Source organism: Ovis aries, chromosome 7, assembly GCF_016772045.2.
Source record: "Ovis aries strain OAR_USU_Benz2616 breed Rambouillet chromosome 7, ARS-UI_Ramb_v3.0, whole genome shotgun sequence".
NCBI lineage: Eukaryota > Metazoa > Chordata > Mammalia > Artiodactyla > Bovidae > Ovis > Ovis aries.
This window is the reverse complement of record NC_056060.1, coordinates 22,225,012-22,245,158: the sequence shown is the minus strand read 5'-3', so window position 1 is coordinate 22,245,158 and position 20,147 is coordinate 22,225,012.

Genomic DNA, 20,147 nt, shown 5'->3' with positions numbered 1-20,147 from the left:
ATCCCAGGTGTTATCCACTGCATATGTCTCAGCATCAAGAGCCAACATCTGAGCATCGTGAGGAAACAATACACAAACTACTTTCCCACTGACTCCTTTATTGAAAGAGATTTACCTGGGTGTCTACTCTAATAGTCTCAGAATGTGAACAGGCATCACCCAAGTCAGCAAAATAATCTCACCACAATTTAACAACATTGATTACATACACCAATGGCAAAATTAAAGAGAACATCATGGAAGAAATAAAGGGCTGGAAATAGAGATGACCATAGCCAGTGCACTGGGTCATACATCAACATATTCTAAAGACCATAACTAGAAGCAGATCTACAAGGAGAAAAATCTGACACTAAATCCCCAAATCCTGACAGCTCTTGTGTCGCTTTCTGATGAGAAAACTAACAAGTGAGGGAGTAGAGATGGCCAGAAGGACATTACGAGGCAGCACTGGACAAATGACCCAGTGATGTAACGAAGAGCACAGACCTTTCATAAGAAAAATCTGAGTTATCACAAAGTAAGCAAAGAGAGGGTAGCTGAGAAATTCTTGTTGGGTAGAGTTAGCTGGGAAGAACTCTTGGAGATGAATCTTGAGCTGGTCCTTGAAGATGCCACAAGACCTACCCTGACTGGGAATGTTATTTCAGAGCCAGGAATCATCTCTCTGACCTAGTGCCACTAAGCTCTCTCTTCATCTCAGAGTAGAGGTGCCACTAGTCTCTACCTACTGACATTGTGTTTTTGAAAGATACTTCCTCGGAACTAAGAAAAATTTCTGTTCAATCAGAGCATCAGTCAATGTGAATCCCACAGGTCTAACAGCTGACCAGTCCTGGCCTCTCCTTCACTCTTCTGACCCTGCTTGTGTCTGATCCTAGAGCACAGGGATTAACCCCTTCTTACTGGGATTACAATCACCAGTTACCACACCAGCTCCAATTGCTCTTTGTGAGCCTATAAGAGAAAAAGCAGTGCACAGAGAAAGAAAACTCTACCTAGGCTTCCTCCCAGGTTGTTCAAAATAATTGAGCTTTTGATTTAGAAGATAGAATACAGCAGCTTGATCAAAATAAAAACTGAAGAGACCATTTCAGGGAATATAAACAATTCACAAATACAATACTTTTTATGAAATTCTCATTCGTAGAGCAGAAATGTAACGTATTTTCCTTAGGTTACTTTTTTTTTTAAGCAGATTCTTTTAGATATTAATATTTCAGCATCTAATGATGAGTTTATAACATTCATTTTGTGTATAGCAGACTGGAGGCATTCGCAGTTACAGGAGGAAGAAATGTGACTAGCTTCTGGCTGCCTGCAAAACATCAGGCAGAAAAATATACTCCAAGCCAAAAGAAAAAGTTTTAAAACATTGCAAAATCTCAGCTATCCTGCTGGTTACAATAGGAATATGTAATTTTACAAAAGATAGATTTTTCTGTTCCCATCTTATCCTAGTGCCGGATCAGCCTCATCAAGTCACTATGGCTATCCTAGCATGACACACAGAGAAGGCGATGGCACCCACTCCAGCACTCTTGCCTGGCAAATCCCATGGACGGAGGAGCCTGGTAGGCTCTAGTCCATGGCGTCACAGAGAGTCAACACGACTGAGTGACTTCCCTTTCACTTTTTACTTTCATGCATTGGAGAAGGAAATGGCAACCCACTCCAGTGTTCTTGCCTGGAGAATCCCAGGGACGGGGGAGCCTGTTGGGCTGCAGTCTATGGGGTCACACAGAGTCAGACATGACTGAAGCGACTTAGCAGCAGCAGCAGCAGCATGACACAGGACACTACCTCCCTACACAGTATTCCTGCAAACAAACAAACAAACAGATGAAGCCTATAGTCATTCGTTCTAGCAGGAGACAAAGGAGCTAGAAGAACAAGTTAAAGGATTCCACAAAGAAACAACTAAACAATTCCAGACAGTGAGACATTCTACAAGACAACAGTTCCAGACCCTTCAATAATCAATGTGATGAAGGAAAACACAAGTATAATGCAGGGAATGCTGTAGAATGAGAACTATTACAGATTAAAGAAAGTTAAAATACTTAGAAACCTAATTAAATACATAGTATTTGACTGGTTTCTGGTTTCCAAAAACCATCTGTGAAGGACATTTTGTTGGAAAATTTAACATGGACTAGTTATTAAGTGATTTTAGGGAATTGTTAATTTTGTTAGATGTGAAGTAGTAGTATTAGGGTTATATAGAAAATATTTTTGTTTTTTAAAAAAATGTATGCTTAAGGGTTTAGAATTTAATTGTCATGGTGCTTATAATTTGTTTTTAAACACTTCACCAAAATAGCCAGTAAAGCAAACATTAATGATTACTAGAAGTGGTGAGTCTAAAAATACTGATTTCATTCCCCCTTTTTAATATATCAAAATTTTTATTAAAATGTTTTTATGTTTTCATCCCTAAGGAATCTGCAGCAAGTTTAAGCAGTGAAAAGTATAACATGTTTCTTGAAAATTAGCATATTTTTTAAGAATACTGCTCTGCTCAAAGAAATCCTGATTCTGTAAGTATTTTAACAAACTAGAACTGTATGTCCATGTGACATATCTGTAAGTCAACAATGGACTCTGTCACTGACTACACAGGTAGAATTAGTAAGAAAACCACCAGTGATGAGCTTGCACAATTTGGATTAGTCTTATTCAAGAAATAGGCATAAGCAGTGTACCTTAAAATCACTGCCTTTCCAGATCTGAGATAATGGCTATAGCTTAAAATCCAGTCTTCCATTTATGTGGGGCTGGGTCACTGCCAAACTTCTACAGATGCACCAAGAACTCCAAGCAGCAGATTGTCAAACTCACTTCTCCTCCAGCAGGGTGGACATCACAGAGAAGGTAGAAGAAGGTTTTGACAAAAGTCAAAGTGTGTTGGGGGCCCCTTGACTGAGGGGAACTTGAACAGGTTTATCCATTCTTGGGACTTCCTATGGGTCTCAATTCAAAAGCCTGGCCCCTTTTATTTCCTGTCCAGTTACTAAGTGCATTGCTTGATCCATCAGCCATGAAAGCCAAGTCAGTCTATTACTCATATTTATGGTTTTGCCAAAAATTCAAGTCACAATCCTAACTAACTGTCGCTTAAGCAAATCAAAGTTATTTATAATGGCAAGGGTGAAGTTTTGCTGCAGAAACATAGTATGGGTACTGAACATAAAGTAATCAGACTCTGGACCTTCCCTGAGCCCTCCCACTGTCCCCAAAGCACCATCACCATGGATCCAGCATCTGAGACACCGGGTACCACCAAGGAGAACAAACCACAGGCAAATGACGTACAGATCTGCGGTCCTTGACTCTAGAGATTCCACCAAAGTATTCAAGGCAATTTCATCTTTTTCAAGGAATTGGAAAGTCACTTTTCACAATGGCTTGACCACTTATTCTTCCATCAGTCAAAGCATATGATACAATCAATCTGCTAATCACCAGCAAACAAGTAGAAACTGGTCAAAGTAAAGAAAGCCTGGGTTGACTGCTGCCATTGCAGCTTTGGCAGAAAAAACCACATAGATTAGAACCACATGGTTCTCAAAGTATGGGTCCATGGACATCCAGGAGCCCAAAGACATTTTCAGGGAGTCTATGAGGTCAGAACTATATTCATGATAATGGCACAATAATATTCACCATTTTCTGTGTTTTGGCATTTGCCTTCATGTTGTGAAAGCATTGGTGGGTAAAACTGCTGGTCACTTAGTGTGAATCAAGGCAGAAGCCTCAGTACCATATTAGCAGTGACTGTATTCTACATTCCGATGTATTTGCAGGTGAGGAAAAAAAGGCTAGTTTCCATTAACAATGTAATTGACTGCCTTAGTGAGCTAAGCTGACATAACAAAATAACACAGGTTATGTGGTTTAAACCACAGAAACTTATTTTCTCACAGTTCTGAGACTAAAAATCTAGGATGAAAGTGCCCGCAGGTTTGATCTCGCCTGAGTCCTGCTCCTTGGCTTGGAGACGGCCACCTTCTTGCTTTGTCCTCATATGGACTTTCCCCTGTAAATGCATAATATATCCCGTATGTATCTTCTTCTGTGTACAAATTTCCTCTTCTCATAAGGATGCCAGTCAGAGCATCACACCTTAGACCCTAATCCAGTCTAAGGTAAAATGGCCTCTTTTACCTTATCTTTAAGGGTCTTATCTCCAAAGCAGGATACATTTTGAGTTATCACGGGTAAGGACTTCAACATATGGATTTGGGAAGAATACAGTTCAGTCCATAACACTGAAAAAGCAGTAAAACTATTAATTTTATTAAATATCTACTCAAGTTTATGTATTTTTAGTATTCTGTGTAACAACAGTGGGAAGTACACGTAAGTACTTCTGCATTCCAAATTATTTTATTATCTCAAGGGAAAAGCCTTTTGTAGTCATTTAAGTTGCAAACTGAACTAGCCTTTTTTTTTTTTCATGAAACACCATTTTTCTTGAAAGAATAACTGACAGGCAAACTATGGTTATTCAGACTTGGGTAGTTATCACGCATTTTCTTGAAAATGAATAAACTGAGCCTGCACATCAAGAAAACAATGGACCATTGTTGCTAATGATAAAAATCCAAGCTTTCAGGGAAAAACTAGAGTTCAGGGAGATTGTATCTGCCATTAAGAGCTGGGAGGCTTCCCAGTATTTAAGTACTGTTCCGAATTAAAGATATTAGTGGCCATATTACCTCTTGTGATATATTTGATGTTGTATAATGAAATATGTCAACACATAAAAGTTTCTTAAGTCAGTGAACCAATTATTTCCCAAAAGACCCATGAATAATACTATAAAACCACACATGGGTGGAAGTTCCATCTAAAATGCAAGCTACACCAATGGGCTTTGATGGAAAAGAATAGAAAAAGTCCATTAAAACAGTTTCTGATTTCACATTGCAAAAACTCTACCTTTTTGTACCACATATCTGTGTAGTTTCCGTTTTCCTCATACATTTCATTAAACCAATATACTGCAATACACAGGAGGCACACATAAGCAGACATGCAAATGCAGCTGTCTTCCATAAGCCAGCTCTACCCTGATAGTTATTTCAAGACTATGATCAAACAGCTTTAGTATTGCCCATCCGTTGGTCTATATTCTCCAAAGTTTTCTAGTTGTTCCTCCATCTATGTGGTTTGAAGTCTTTTCAAGAGTCTGTTCCACAATTTTTTTTAAAGCCTCATATTCTCCTTTGATATACACTGCAGTTTGCCTATAACCCTCAAGAAGTACACATAGATATCAAAGGCAGAGAGTGGAGATAAGAAAAGTTCAAGTCCATGGTCACAAAATTAAAAGGTCTGGGATGCCCCAGTGCACTCCTCGTTTCTTTTCTTGGCCTGGCATCCCATAAATTTTCTTCAGGTCAGGTCTCCTCTCACCTTTCTCCAAGCCTGCTCCCACCCAGGACTGGACAACACCAAGGTAAACTCAGTCCCCTGTCTTCTGATCCTCTCTTAAAATGCACTCATTTGGCAGCAAAAATGACCCAGTCTTCTTCCAGGAAGAGGTGAACTTCAGGATGAACCCACCCTGTGCCTGCCCCTCCCCTTTCCCACAAAAGAGCATCTCATACAACAGTGAAAAGCCACATACAGAAAGAAAATGCCAGGCTGCCCAGGTCATTCTAAGGTCATTCCAGGGAAAAAGATCAGCTGGAGGACTGAGAAGATACTGACACTTTCAAATGATAAATATCAAAGTAAATGATCAGAGAACTGGATATTTGCCAAGTGAACCAAAAATATCACTGGACTAGGAAGTGGAATAATTTATTTCTTTTATGTTTCTTTGATGTTGGCCTTGGCCAGTAGTGAAACCACTCTGGATCACTCTAGACTCTTTCATCTGAACACATAGCGGAGTGAATATATCATCCTTGAAGGCTCTCCCAGCTGTGACATCTTAGATGCTTCTCTGGAGGCACAGTTCATCCTTGATTACTCATGTTAGTGGAAAGACTGTGAGTTGAATATTCCAAATATGTAGACAACAAGGAATTTCTCTTTGGCTTTGGAATATATTTCATAGTGTGGAGCAAATCACAACAAATTTTACTTCCCAATGATGCTTAACTGAAACTAATGTTCAAATTGAATTGTTTACAGCTAATGGTGCTATGTTAAACAAATGTAAAATAGCGTTCCATAGTGCACAGCAGGGTGAGAGAGAGCAGGGACAAGGAATTGGGAAGATGTGGGTTCTAGTCATGACTCTGTCACTTCCTAGCTTATCCTCTCTGAATATGAGACATTATATCATTATATTAGTTTCAGAAGGCACTTTATGAGCCTTGCTTAATGAGGTAATGTCCTGCACAGAGGACACAGAGATGAACAAGACAAATCTCTTTTCTCAAAGATCTTTACCTAAAGATGAGAGGAAATGAGTTTTGACAGCAGTGATAGGGATAAGCAGTGGATGCCACAAAAATTAAGGGGAAGAGGGTGCATCCAGTACAGTTGTCTTGAGCAATCATTTAAGACTTCCAAGAAGGTCAACAGCTAAGCTAAGCTCACATCATACTTCATCAATGGATCTAAGGAGGTGGGCTAGAGACCAAACTGGGGAACTGAAGAAGGTAAGGGCATTTCAAGCAAAAGCAATCACAGGGCAAAGGCAAAGAGACATGAAAGAACACGGAGCTTTCAGGAAGCAAGTAGTTCAGCACAGCTGAGTTTAAGTGAGGGAGGGGGGCGGAGGGAGAATAAGACAAAGGCCTAGGAAGGTAAACAAAAGCCTGTGCTCAAACCATCTTACCCTAAAGATAACAGGGAGCTACCATAAGTTTCAGCACATAACTTCATAGGTCAAGTCACCCTAGATTTAGCATCTGTATTAAACAGCCATTTCTACTATGATTGTTGCCTATTATTTAAAAAGTTGAGGTTGCTTTACAACTGGGGCTTCCCTGGTAGTTAAGACAGTAAAGAATCTGCGTGCAATTCAAGAGACCTAGGTTCAATTTCTGGGATGGAAAGATCCCCTGGAAAAGGAAATGGCAACCTACTCCAGTATTCTTGCCTGGAGAATTCCATAGACAGAGGAGCCTGGCGAGGTCAGAGTTGAACACAACTAAGTGACTAACACTTCTACAATACAAATATATACTGCATTTGCTCATTGGTCTGCAGACCAGCTGGACTTGCCCTCAGATTGTGGGCTGCATTCAGGACTGTGTCTTTGTTCTGGGACCCAGGCCAAAGCAACAGTGACCCCCTAAGCATACCCTTCTCATCTCACAGGACAAAGGCTCAAGAGTGCTGGCAGAAATCCATGACTCCACACTATGTGGAGCCTCAGCCTGGACCAGGCACTGTCACCTCCACCCACAACTATGGATCCATGAAAGGCCACGTCCCAAAGTCAGTGGAGTGGGATGTACACCCACCTGGAATGGGGACCTTGCAAAGTCCTGTATCAAAGACCCTGGAGGGTACTCCTGGTACAGGGAGGAGTGAAGCACTAGGAAAGACAATACCTGCATTCTCCTTAGGACTCAGCACCCCAAACCTTTCGGCCACGGCCACAGGATTGCAAGATTCACCGCCTCAAAACCACTAGGTTGCCGAGTTTAAGTTCCATTCTCCTCAAGATTTAATTACCTTTTCATTCCCAACTTTTTGTTTTCTGTAGCTGATTCTGTTCAAACCTGTTTCTTATGGCTGCCTGGGGAAGCCTGTGCATCAGTGCTAGGAGGGAGTCAGGGAGCCTCACAGGGGTTCAGCAGAAGCCAAATTTATTTTTCAACATGCTAACCACCCACCTCTTGCCATTTCAAAAATTAGTACCTAAACCAGCTATGCGCAACCATCCAAGTTCAGCGCTTTAGCTCAATTGGCCTCCTGCCATGAGGTACACATTCTCCTGCTCTCTGCTCAAGCCAGCCCCTGTTACATTGTCTGTTACTGAGAAAACAACATTTCTTCTCCTCTTTTCCTGTTTGTTCTTTGAGGTTTTAATCAGGAAAAAGGTGTTAGACTGTGTGTATGGAGATGAAGTTGCTAGGCATGCAGTTAAATGGAGGGTAGCAAGGCATTGTCACAAGATTGTAAGGAATATTGTGATGCTTAAATTAGGCCATGGATTTGGATAAGATCCTCCAAAGAAAGTATGAAGATCAAGGTTTTTTCAGTCCTGCTCTCTCTTGTTAACAACAGCAAGAAAATTCACACTACCCTTTTATTTTATATATATATATATATAGGCTGTGCTGGGTCTTCGCTGCTGCTCCGGCTTTCTCTAGATGCAGTGAGAGGGGGCTACCCTCCAGTTGCAGTGCATGGGCTTCTCATTGCAGTGGCTTCTCTTGTTGTGGAGCACCAGACTCTAGGGTGCCCAGTCTTCAGGAGTTGCAACATGTGGGCTCAGTAGTTGTGGCACATGGGCTTAGCTGCTCTGTGGCATGTGGGATCTTCCTAGATCAGAGATCAACCTGTCTCTCCTACATTGACAGGGGAATTCTTTACCATTGGTCCAACAGGGAAACCCCACACTATCCTTTAATAGTTAACATTCAGTAAAGACACTTTCAACGATCTGTATGTATTGCTTTATTTTCACAGTTGATGGGCACAGAGATCTATAGAAAATGAAGACTGATGTGTTGAGAGCACCAAAGTTTTCAAAAAGGGTATGATGGTGTTAAAAATCAAAAGTCCAACAAGAGTGCAAATTAAAAAGCATGGACTGCTTGGGGCTGGTGCACTGGGATGACCCAGAGGGATGGGATGTGGAGGGAGGTGGGAGGGGGGTTCAGGATGGGGAACACATGTATACCTGTGGCTGATTCATGGCAATGTATGGCAAAACCACTACAATATTGTACAGTAATTAGCCTCCAATAAAAATGAATAAATTTTTTTTTTAAAAAAAGCATGGACTGAATTTGGCCAAAGCCACCGCCCCTGGGTGCCCAGGTTGTGTCTGACAAAAGGACTCTCAGCCAAGGGAGCAAAAATTCATCTAAATTGTCTAAAATTCAGCCTGAGCTCTGCTGTCTGAGCCAAGGCCCTGGTGTGGGGCTGCATCAGCTGTAAAAAGGGAAGACTTTATGAATAAAGCTCAAAAAGTTGCCCTCTGTGTTCCAACTAGAACCCAAAGGGGCTGCCTCTGCATTTGCCCAGCATGTTGCCTTTTCCAGTTCACACAAAGCAGCAGATGGACTACTGGCCCTGAATTCAGCCAGATGTGATCAATGGAAAGGATAAAATTCTATGTGGAAGCACTTTCCACTCCATAACACCCTCAATGGGTGAGTAGGGCAGGCAGAGGTGATTCAGAAGATTAGCAGGTGAAAGCAGAAATTAGACTGACTATGAATTTTTCTGCCTACCTACAGCTTATAGAGCTCAGTTGAGACATTGAGGTCTGACAGACTCTCCTGTGAGAAATCATCTGAGAGTGGACTGGTCAGAAAACACAGGAAGGAGAAGATATCATGATTTCTGAAGTCCATTCTAGTCGCAAACTGCAGGGCAAATCCCAGCAGCAGGGCAGAAAAGCCTGAGAAAGAAACACCTGCAAGCCTGCCCTGACCTCAAGCCAAGACTCTGATCTGGATGGAGCTTGACTTGGAGAAAATACCTCTGATGGATGTTCTAAGACAGATGGGACAAAACCAAGGGGAGGTTTTTGTAAAGCTCTGCAGCACTGTGGGTGGGATTTACGAGCACATTGCTGCAATACCCAAAGAGACCGGTACAGAAACTGTAGAGGCAAAAATAGAATTTCCCAGTGAATTGCTCAGCCTGGCTACCATGACTATCAGACTGACTTTATCTTGACTCCTTGACTGAATTCCCACAAAATACCAGCTGTCACATGTCATCCAGTCCCAGTTCAGGAAAATACTGTTACCAATATTCTGATGAAAGATTATATGTTCTAAACTGTGTTAAGTATAATCATTCACTAAGCAGGGGATTTCTTTTCCCACAAATGTTTTAAATTATTTGTATTTTCTAGTGTTTTCTTGATGCATTTGAACTGTGGTATTGGAGAAGACTCTTGAGAGTCCCTTGGACTGCAAGGAGATCCAACCAGTCCATTCTGAAGGAGATCAGCCCTGGGATTTCTTTGGAAGGAATGATGCTGAAGCTGAAGCTCCAGTACTTTGGCCACCTCATGCGAAGAGCTGACTCATTGGAAAAGACTCTGATGCTGGGAGGGATTAGGGGCAGGAGGAGAAGGGGGCGACCGAGGATGAGATGGCTGGATGGCATCACGGACTCGATGGATGTGAGTCTGAGTGAACTCCGGGAGTTGGTGATGGACAGGGAGGCCTGGCGTGCTGCGATTCATGGGGTCGCAAAGAGTTGGACACAACTGAGCAACTGAACTGAACTGAACTGAAGTGTTTTCTTTCTACTGCTAATACCCAAAAGGCTTTGCTATGCTTTCTCACTTCATTATAAGGTCAATATACAAGTTAAAGATTTTAATTTCTTCAGACACCTCTATGGAGAGATGTCCTCTTCCATTTCTCTGTTATTCTAGGCACCTATTGAGAGCAAAAAGCTCAAACTTGGAAACCCTGGGACCTACAACAACCAATAAAACCTACTTTCGCTGTCACTGTTCTATAGCCAGTTACTCAGTGTCTTCTGCAGCATTCACTCCTCAATATCTTTCTCTAATCTTGATCCTGAGACTTCACTTTATAAATTCATAATATCTCCTTTGACATATACTCACAGGGTTGATAGTCTACAAAATTTCCATATCTCAGTTCTTCTTCCCAGCCTCCCTTACCCTGAGCCTGATACTTTCCAACAATGAACTTTCCCAGAACATTTGTATCTCAACTAAATAATGATGCAAAACAGGTCCTTTCCTATTCCTGCTTTTTGCTTCTCAGTGCTACCCCTTTCCACGTAGGACTGGAAAGTAAGGACCACTTTCCGCAACTTGTGGACATTTTCCCTGAGGTCTTTCTCCAAAGCAGCATTTTGGGCCTGAGTTTGAACTTCATGACATTAACTCTTTAAGATGCTTGACCCAGAAAGACTCCTAAGTTTTCTACCTAAATCCAGGTTCAGCTACTATATCATTGGAATTCACTGTTGGGAAAAGGTGACCAATCTACTTATCACTTCTTGAAAGTCTCAGAACTGAATCTCAAATTCTAGAGGATATATGAATGTATGAAGCTCCAGGACAAAGGTTGGGATGCACGAGTTCTGTGGACTGTGATGGAAACTGTCCAGACCATACATACACCATCAGTGGAAGAAGGAAGAATTGTGACCTTAGCAACTCCAACTCCTTTGTCAACTTGTGTTCTCTGATACCACACCTCATTCTGCCATCGCTTTATGGTCGATCAAATCTTCTCAAAAATGAACTGGACCAAGTCAACATAGTCTCTGTTATATTCTTCAGATTCAATGTAAGGTAAATGAATCTGACTCCAGAATAAAATGTCTCCCTCCAAAGCAGACTCTACAAGCTAGGTATAAGGCAGATTTCTAACCACCCTATTTTTACACTCATGTGGACTTCCCTGGTGGCTCAGACGGTAAAGCGTCTTGCTTACAATGTGGGAGACCTGAGTTCGATCCCTGGGTCAGGAAGATCCTCTGGAGAAGGAAATGGCAACCCACTCCAGTACTCTGGCCTGGAAAATCCCATGGACGGAGGAGGGTGGTAGGCTACAGTCCATGGCGTCTCAAAGAGTCAGACATGACTGAGTGACTTCACTTTTATATATCCTACTTTCTGTACGTTGTTTTTGCATACCAAAAATTCAGTGATGAAAATAGAGACTCCAACTTACACACACTAATTTACTCAACTATCAGTGCAGAATGAGTGTTTGAAAAAGACAATTTTTTTAGGCTGCCTATTTAGGTTTTCAACTGTATGTTTTTTTTTATTTCTTTTTAAGTTTATTTTTAATTGCAGGACAATTGCTTTACAATGTTGTGTTAGTTTCTGTCATACAAAATTGTGAATCAGCCATATATATATATATATATAACACGACTGAGTGACTGAACTGAACTGAACATATATATATCCCCTCCCTCTTGAGCCTACATCCCACCCCACCATTCCACCCCTCTACATTGTCACAGAATAACAGATTGAGCTCCTGTGTTATATAGCAACATGGAGGGATGACAGTTTTATACTGAGATTATTTAACCTCTATTTGCAAAAGAAAAAACACTAGACATTTTCTTCCTAAAATAGCTTTCTCTCTGGATAGAGGTTTGCCACAAGTGGTTAAGATATTTCTGCCATTGCTTTTTGGCTCCGCACCCCAAGCCATCTGGTCCCCATCACATCTGGAGGAAGATCTTCTTGTTCAGCATTTTGACACCATCACACTGATCCCAGAAGTCAGACTATATACATTCGCTAATAATCCTGGAAAACTCCATATTCTAAGAGAGAAGTGGAAAGTGGTGTGATGCATGGCCCCAGGTGCTGGGAAGCTAGTCCACTGCTGAGCCAGACTTCTCACTACCTACCTAACCCAACAGATGAGTCTTCCTTATGAGGCACTAGAGACCTAGACTGTCCACATTCTGTGGTTCTTGTACCCACTAACACCCCACATTTGACTTCCTTTCCTATTCAGAAAGGAAAAGCTGCTGGCTTTCAGCCAATTCACAACATATGTGGGGCACAACTGCCAACTATCCAGGAAGCATCCACCAGGGCAGGGCATGAGAATCTACTTCTCAGAAATTCCCATACTTCTGATCCCATCCATCGTCTGACACCTGCTCAAAGAGAGCTCCTGGGAGACTCACTCCTGACCATCTTCAGGGATTTAATGCTTCCTGTTGGGAATTGAGACACTTGAATTTCAGCTGTTATGACTCTGAGAGTTCAGGGAAAATAAATATTACAGTCTTACATGTACTTTAGGCATGCCTACACATCTATTCAAACTTGGACAGAATACCTTCCTAAATCACTGACCATGCTCATCTCCCTAAGTCTGTAGATTTCTGTTTGTTTGTTTCTTTGTTTTCTTTTATTTCTTTTTTAAATGTATCTATTTTTAATTGAAGAATAATTGCTTTCTTTTATTAATTAAAGTATAGTTGATTTACAGTGTTTGGTATACAGCAAAGTGATTCAGTTATACATACACATATGTAGATTTCTTTTATTACCTTTGTGACTGAAGAAAACAGTCCTTTCTATGCACTGCCCATTTAGTAGTTGAGAACAGGAAGCACAGGGACAAAGTCAGTGAAAGACACAAAGACATTAGCACCAGGAAAACTACTGTTGTAGACTCAGAATGCTTATCAATTGGTATTGATAAGCTGATATTAACCTGACCTCAGAAAATAAAAAGATCAGTATTAGGATGTATATTCTCTCAGCATCTCTAAAAGAAAATACAAGAATTTATGGAATACAGACTGTTTGAATCCTGAAGTTTCCACCAAAAATAGAAGAGGGGGAGGGAGTGCCAGGAGCCAGCATGAGGAAGTCCGCCCATGGCAAAGGTCATGAGGAAGGAGGCTTCGGCATACGCAAAGGCGGGATGGAGCCTCAGGAAACCCCCTGTTTCCAAGCATCTACCCCCAAAACCAGAGTCTGCCTACTTTACTGTTCTATGCTCTCACCTACAACTCTGACTTTACGGGGGGCTGACCCCCACCACCTCTTTCGGAAAAGGAGTTAACTTGCAGCTCCAGTTAATAAAAATTCCTGGGCGTGACAAGAGTGTTTCAACTTACAAACACTTCTGAAGAGTCTCTAGCCTGCCTGAGCAGGTTCGTCCAGCCACATGTGATTGTTTACAGCTTCCCAACCATGAGAGGCACGAGATGCTTTAAAACTTTCTAAATACAGACTCTTTTTAGAAGTTATAAAATTATTAGTATAGTATTAATGGGTTCATTAGAAATTATATTGGTGAAGGGTTTTTCGTTCATTGAGCCAATATTTGCTGCTAAATCTCTATATTCCCTACCCTTATAATGAATATAACCAGCATATAGGAAAAATAAGTATTAACCTTTAAGATTAATCATGTTAAACCTTAGGCTAAGTAAATTCCTTTCTTGATTGTAACCCACTATACCCTCACCCTATAAGAATGCAACTTTATTTGGAGGGTGGCGTCTGGTTTAAGAAAAAATCACCCCTGGAAAAAATAAGTTTTCTGGTTGACTGACCATTATCAGAAAGTGCCATAAAATGTCATCAGGCCTCATGGCCATAAGATGATGTAAAACCCCTAAGACCTTTCATAATTTTATATGAAGCACCTGATTGTGACAAGGGTCAGGTCTGCTGACCCCGCGTGACTCTGTATTCATCCCTATGTATAACAAAAGTATATAAGCAAACCTGAAAATAAAGAAATCGGATCAGTTTCTGGAAAGACTGATTACCCCGTGTCGTTCTTTCTTTCCCCTTCTGGCTGAATTCCCATCTGAAGCATGGGCACTCACCAAGCCTGCTAATTTTGCCTGGGCTTCTAAATTGGACCAGGGAGGCCTCAGTGCCTTCTCTCCTTCGGGAGAATGGAAAGACACCTGTGGCCTACGTAGATGATGCAAATTCATTGTCTTGGAGTTTTATTGGTATTCCACGTAAACCAATTTATTCAGCATCTTTTTCTCCACTAATTTTCCTACTACACTATTCTTTTTAATCTCTCTTTATATCTGTAATTAAATAAGTTTTTTCCTAGGATACCAATTCTGTCTCCCCTTCGAATTACCCTGGATCCACCAGGGATGGACCCCGGCAAGGGAGGGCTTCACTGTGGCTGGAATAATCCAAAGTCTGGGCAGGAGTTAAGGGAGGCTGCCAGCTGCCAGCCCTATGCAGACTATAAAGTAGGTCATCCATGGCTCCTCATCCACATCTTGCTGGGCCATTTCCTTGGATCGTCCTCCCCATCACATCCCTCATATGCTTTTATTCTGTTTCTATCAAAACCTGATATCAAAAAATGACCTGAAACAAGCTCATATTAGTGAATGGTGGAAACTGATGGAGGCTTTTGGTTTTCTGAGGTTGGGGTGGGAAGGAGGGGAACACTGTATTTAATAGAGATAATAGCCATGAGCTAACGACTAGAGCAACCATGGCAGAATTTTCAAAACTTGAGGACACTGTCTAGAATGAAAGATAGAAATTGTTTCTCTGTTTGGAGGCTTAGTGTGGATCAGTCTAGGAGAGTCTGGAATCACTCAGAGAAGGTACATGACTCTTTGTGTCCTGGAAGACAGACAACATTAGCATGTATCCAGCAGACTGCAGAATTGAGGCCAAAAGGAAAAAAAATGATAGATTTATTTATAGGTAGATAGATGATGGGTAGATAAATAGAAAGATAGATAGATAGTGGTGGCTCTTCCCTGGTGGCTCAGATGGTAAAGAATCTGCCTGTAATGTGGGAGACCTGAGTTCAACCCCTGAGTTGGGAAGATCCCCTGGAGGAGGGCATGGCAACCCACTCCAGTATTCTTGCCTGGAAAATCCCATGGACAGAGGAGCCTGGCAGGCTACTGTCCATGGAGTCACAAAGAGTGGCTAAGCACAGAATAGATAGAAAGATAGGCTTCCCAGGTGGCACTAGTGGTAAAGTCAAGGATAGATAGATAGATTTTAAGTGACTTCATTTCAATAGCAAGAATTGCTTAGTAATAGTTGACAACCCTTCAGTAGTGAAAGATACATTCTTATCGAGGAGTAAGTTCGGGTGGGTGATTACACCATGCAGACTGTCTGCATGGTTAGGAGCTAGAACTCAATGACGTGAGTATTTAAACCCCTAGAATTCATTCAGTTCAGTTCAGTTCAGTCACTCAGTCATGTCTGACTCTTTGCGACCCCATGAAGTCCAGCACGCCAGGCCTCCCTGTCCATCACCATCTCCCGGAGTTCACTCAGACTCATGTCCATTGAGTCGGTGATGCTATCCAGCCATCTCATCCTCTGTTGTCCCCTTCTCCTCCTGCCCACAATCCCTCCCAGCATCAAAGTCTTTTCCAGTGAGTCAACTCTTCACATGATGTGGCCAAAGTACTGGAGTTTCAGCTTCAGCATCAGTCCTTCCAATGAACACCCAGGACTGATCTCTTTTAGGGTGGACTGGTTGGATCTCCTTGCAGTCCAAGGGACTCTCAAGAGTCTTCTCCAACACCTCAGTTCAAAAGCATCAATTCTTCGGCACTCAGCCTTCTTCACAGTCCAACTCTCACATCCATACTTGATCACTGGAAAAACCATAGCCTTGACTAGATGGACCTTTGCTGGCAAAGTAATGTTTCTGCTTTTCAATATGCTATCTAGGTTGGTCATAACTTTCCTTCCAAGGAGTAAGTGTCTTTTAATTTCATGGCTGCAATCACCATCTGCAATGATTTTGGAGCCAAAAAAAATAATAAAGTCAGCCACTGTTTCCACTGTTTTCCCATCTATTTGCCATGAAGTGATGGGACCAGATGCCATGGTCTTACTTTTCTGAATGTTGAGCTTTAAGTCAACTTTTTCACTCTCCTTTTTTACTTTTAGTTCCTCTTCACTTTCTGCCATAAAGGTGGTATCATCTGCATATCTGAGGTTATTGATATTTCTCCCGGCAATCTTGATTCCAGCTTGTGTTTCTTCCAGCCCAGCATTTCTCATGATGTACTCTGCATAGAAGTTAAATAAGCAGGATGACAATATACAGCCTTGACATACTCCTTTTCCTATTTGTATTAGGAAAACACTAAGGTTTAATCAGTCTCCTTATGACTGAGAATTTAGGCAGCTTCTACATTTTCTACCATAAAAATTGCTGTGGTGAACATATACATAAAACTATACATTATTTTAAATTATCATGTAAGTATATAGGGAAAACCATATATATATACACACTGAAGTAAGTCCTTACTTTTTCTCAGAAGATTCAAAGTAAAGGTTCTGAGTCAACTCAACTCTATAAATTCTTGTAATTCAGGGTTTATTTGTCAAATCCTACTTTAAATTTTTTAACATATTGGTTTGAAGATATTACACCCCATATTATATATAATATTGTATTAATTTTGAAATACTGTTTTTTCCATTCTCAGTTCATAAAATTTTATTCAAATTCTTCACTAGCACCTCAAATCAATATATTGCCATCAGTAGAGCTGTTTTTTTAGTCTTTTAACTTTTTTTAACTTTTTATTTTGTACTGGGGCATAGCAGATTAACAATGTTGTGACAGTTTCAGGTGAACAGTGAAGGGACTCAGCCCTATATATGCATGTATCCATTCTCCATCAAATTCCTCTCCCATCCAGGTTGCAACATAGCATTGAGCAGAGTTCCATGTGCTATACAGTAGGGCCTTATTGGTTATCCATTTTAAATATAGCAGTGCATACATGTCCATCCCAAACTTCCTAACTATTCCTTCCCTTCGTTCTTCCCCCAGGCAATCATAAATTCATTTCAAATATTTTTTAAAAGGATCTCACACTCACTTGTGTCTAAGTTGTTCAAAGTAAAGCACATTCAGAATCCATATATGAAGCTATCAGTAAAACATTTTTGAGCCACAATATCTGTTCACAAAACATTAGAACTGCTGTTTACCGTTTATTCGATAAGTGAACATTCATAAATTCTGCAACAAAACATTTACTTTAAAAGATTTCTTTAAACAATAGTGAACCCTTGGTAAATTCTAAGCGTTCACTCAAGAATACTTACTAAGTGGTTGTTAAACTTAATAAGTTAATAACCGTCATTTTTACTAATCTTATCAGCTAACTTTCAGAAGAATCCATGAACCAGCATTAACTAGGATCATTAGAGGTGGAAAAAATTGATCATTGGGGTGAAAGTGTCTTCACTAAACTGTATTTAGCTGTGCAATATCAAAGAAATGTGTAAGAGAATTGTAATATTGCTTTTTATAATTTTTTAAGCAATCAACTATAAGGGGACTCTATCTTTTCTGAGGATAATAAAGTTCACGTTAAATTCAAGCATATATATCAGTAGTATTTTCTCAGTGTAAATTCTCTAAAGAGGAAATATATGCTCAAACTAGTATAAGTATTTTCACACTCTTGATATTACCTACTTGGCTTCCAATAAATATATAACAATTTATATTGCTACCAACATCTTACCAGCATTGGGAACACCAACTTTTCTAACAAAGCATGGCTGAAGTATCTGGATTTTTTTTTAATGGTGAGGTAATGTTTTATTTACATTTTTTATTCCTAGAAGGTTAAGATATTTTTCTAAGTTTGTTAACCAGTGAGTGACTTTCTTCACTTTTGTGACTTTTGTCCTTTGTCCACTCATCTTTTATGGTCTTACCATTGTGCTTACTGACTTATGTGCTGGTAGTAATTTTGTTCTTGCCTGGAGAATCCCAGGGACCGGGGACCCTGGTGGGCTGCCATCTATGGGGTCACACAGAGTCAGACACGACTGAATCCACTTAGCAGCAGCAGTAATTTTGTGCCTCTGAGTTTGATTGCATTTAACCACAATAACAGCATTGGAGAAAGGAGATTTCTGAGGTATTCTAGATGGCAGAAGGCGGTGATGGCAAAATGCCAAGGAAAGGATAAAAGGAAGAGAAGGGTTGTTGTAAAACTGTGCTTCACTGTGACTACATATACCACGAAGGTTGAAGTGTATTAAACCCTTGTTCAAAAACCCCAGCTATGCTCCACTACGTATGTCTCAGCATCAGGAGCCAACCTCTGAGCATCAGGGGGAAATAATATACAAGCTTCCTACCTACTTGCCCCTGATTCCTTTTTTTAGAGATTTATCCCATATGTCTACTGAAATAGTTCAGAATGTGAATGAGGATCACCAAAGTCATCAAAATAAATTATCTCCCCACATTTTAGCACTATTTATTCAATATATACTCGTGACCATGTAAAAGAGAATATCACGGAAGAAGTAAAGGGCGAGGAATTAGCAATGATCGTGAGCCTGTGTACCGGATCACACGCCTGCATATGATAAGGCAAGAAGTGGAGGCCACTTCTGTCTAATCTACACAATTTCCCCTTTCAAAGAGCTCAATGACTAGCGCAAAGCAAAAGAAGTTATTGGAAGGTGGTTGTTGTGGATTGAATATAATCGAACTGGAATGGACATGTGTACAGATTACATATTTCTTTAAATAATATATTCTAAAAGCTGTAACAGTAACAGTACTTTGGCCACTTCATGCGAAGAGTTGACTCATGATGCTGGGAGGAAAAGACTCTGATGCTGGGAGGGATTGGGGGCAGGAGGAGAAGGGGACGACAGAGGATGAGATGGCTGGATGGCTTCACTGACTCGATGGACGTGAGTTTGAGCGAACTCCGGGAGTTGGTGATGGACAGGAAGGCCTGGCGTGCTGCAATTCATGGGGTCGCAAAGAGTCGGACACGACTGAGCAACTGAACTGAACTGAACTGAAAAGCTGTAACTAGAAGCAAATCCAAAGGTGAAAACCTGACTAAATTCCCAAATCCTGACAGTACTCATGTCTTATTCTGGATGAGAAAACTGTCAGATGAGGGAGTGGAGATGACAAGAAGGTCATTATAAGGCAGCACTGGACAAATGGCCCAGCGATGTGATGAAGAGTACAGATCTTTCATAAGTAAAACTTGAGTTATCATGAAGTCACAGTGGTAGCAGGGAAATTCTTGTTGGGAGAGCTAGCTGGGAAGAGCTCTTGGAGATGAGTCTTGAGCTGGTCCTTGAAGATTCCACAAGACCCACTCTGACTGGGATTGTTTCAGAATCAAGGAACTTCTCTCTGACATAATGCCACTAAGCTCTCTCCTTCCAAAGCAGAGGGACCACCTGTGCCCACCCACTTAAATACTATATGTTTTTGAAAGATATTTCCTGGGAACTCAGAAAAAATTCTGTTCAATCAGAAGATCAATCAATGTGAATCCCCCAAGAGCTAACCAGTCCTGGCTCGTCCTTCACTCTTCTGATCCTGCTTATGTTTGATCCTAGAGCACAGGGATTAACCCTCTCATCCTGGGATTACAATCACCAGTTAGCACACCAGCTCCAATTGCTCTTTCTGAGTCTGTAAGAAAAAATCGATGCACACAGGAAGAAAACTTTACCTAAGCTTCCTCCCAGGTTCAAAATAACT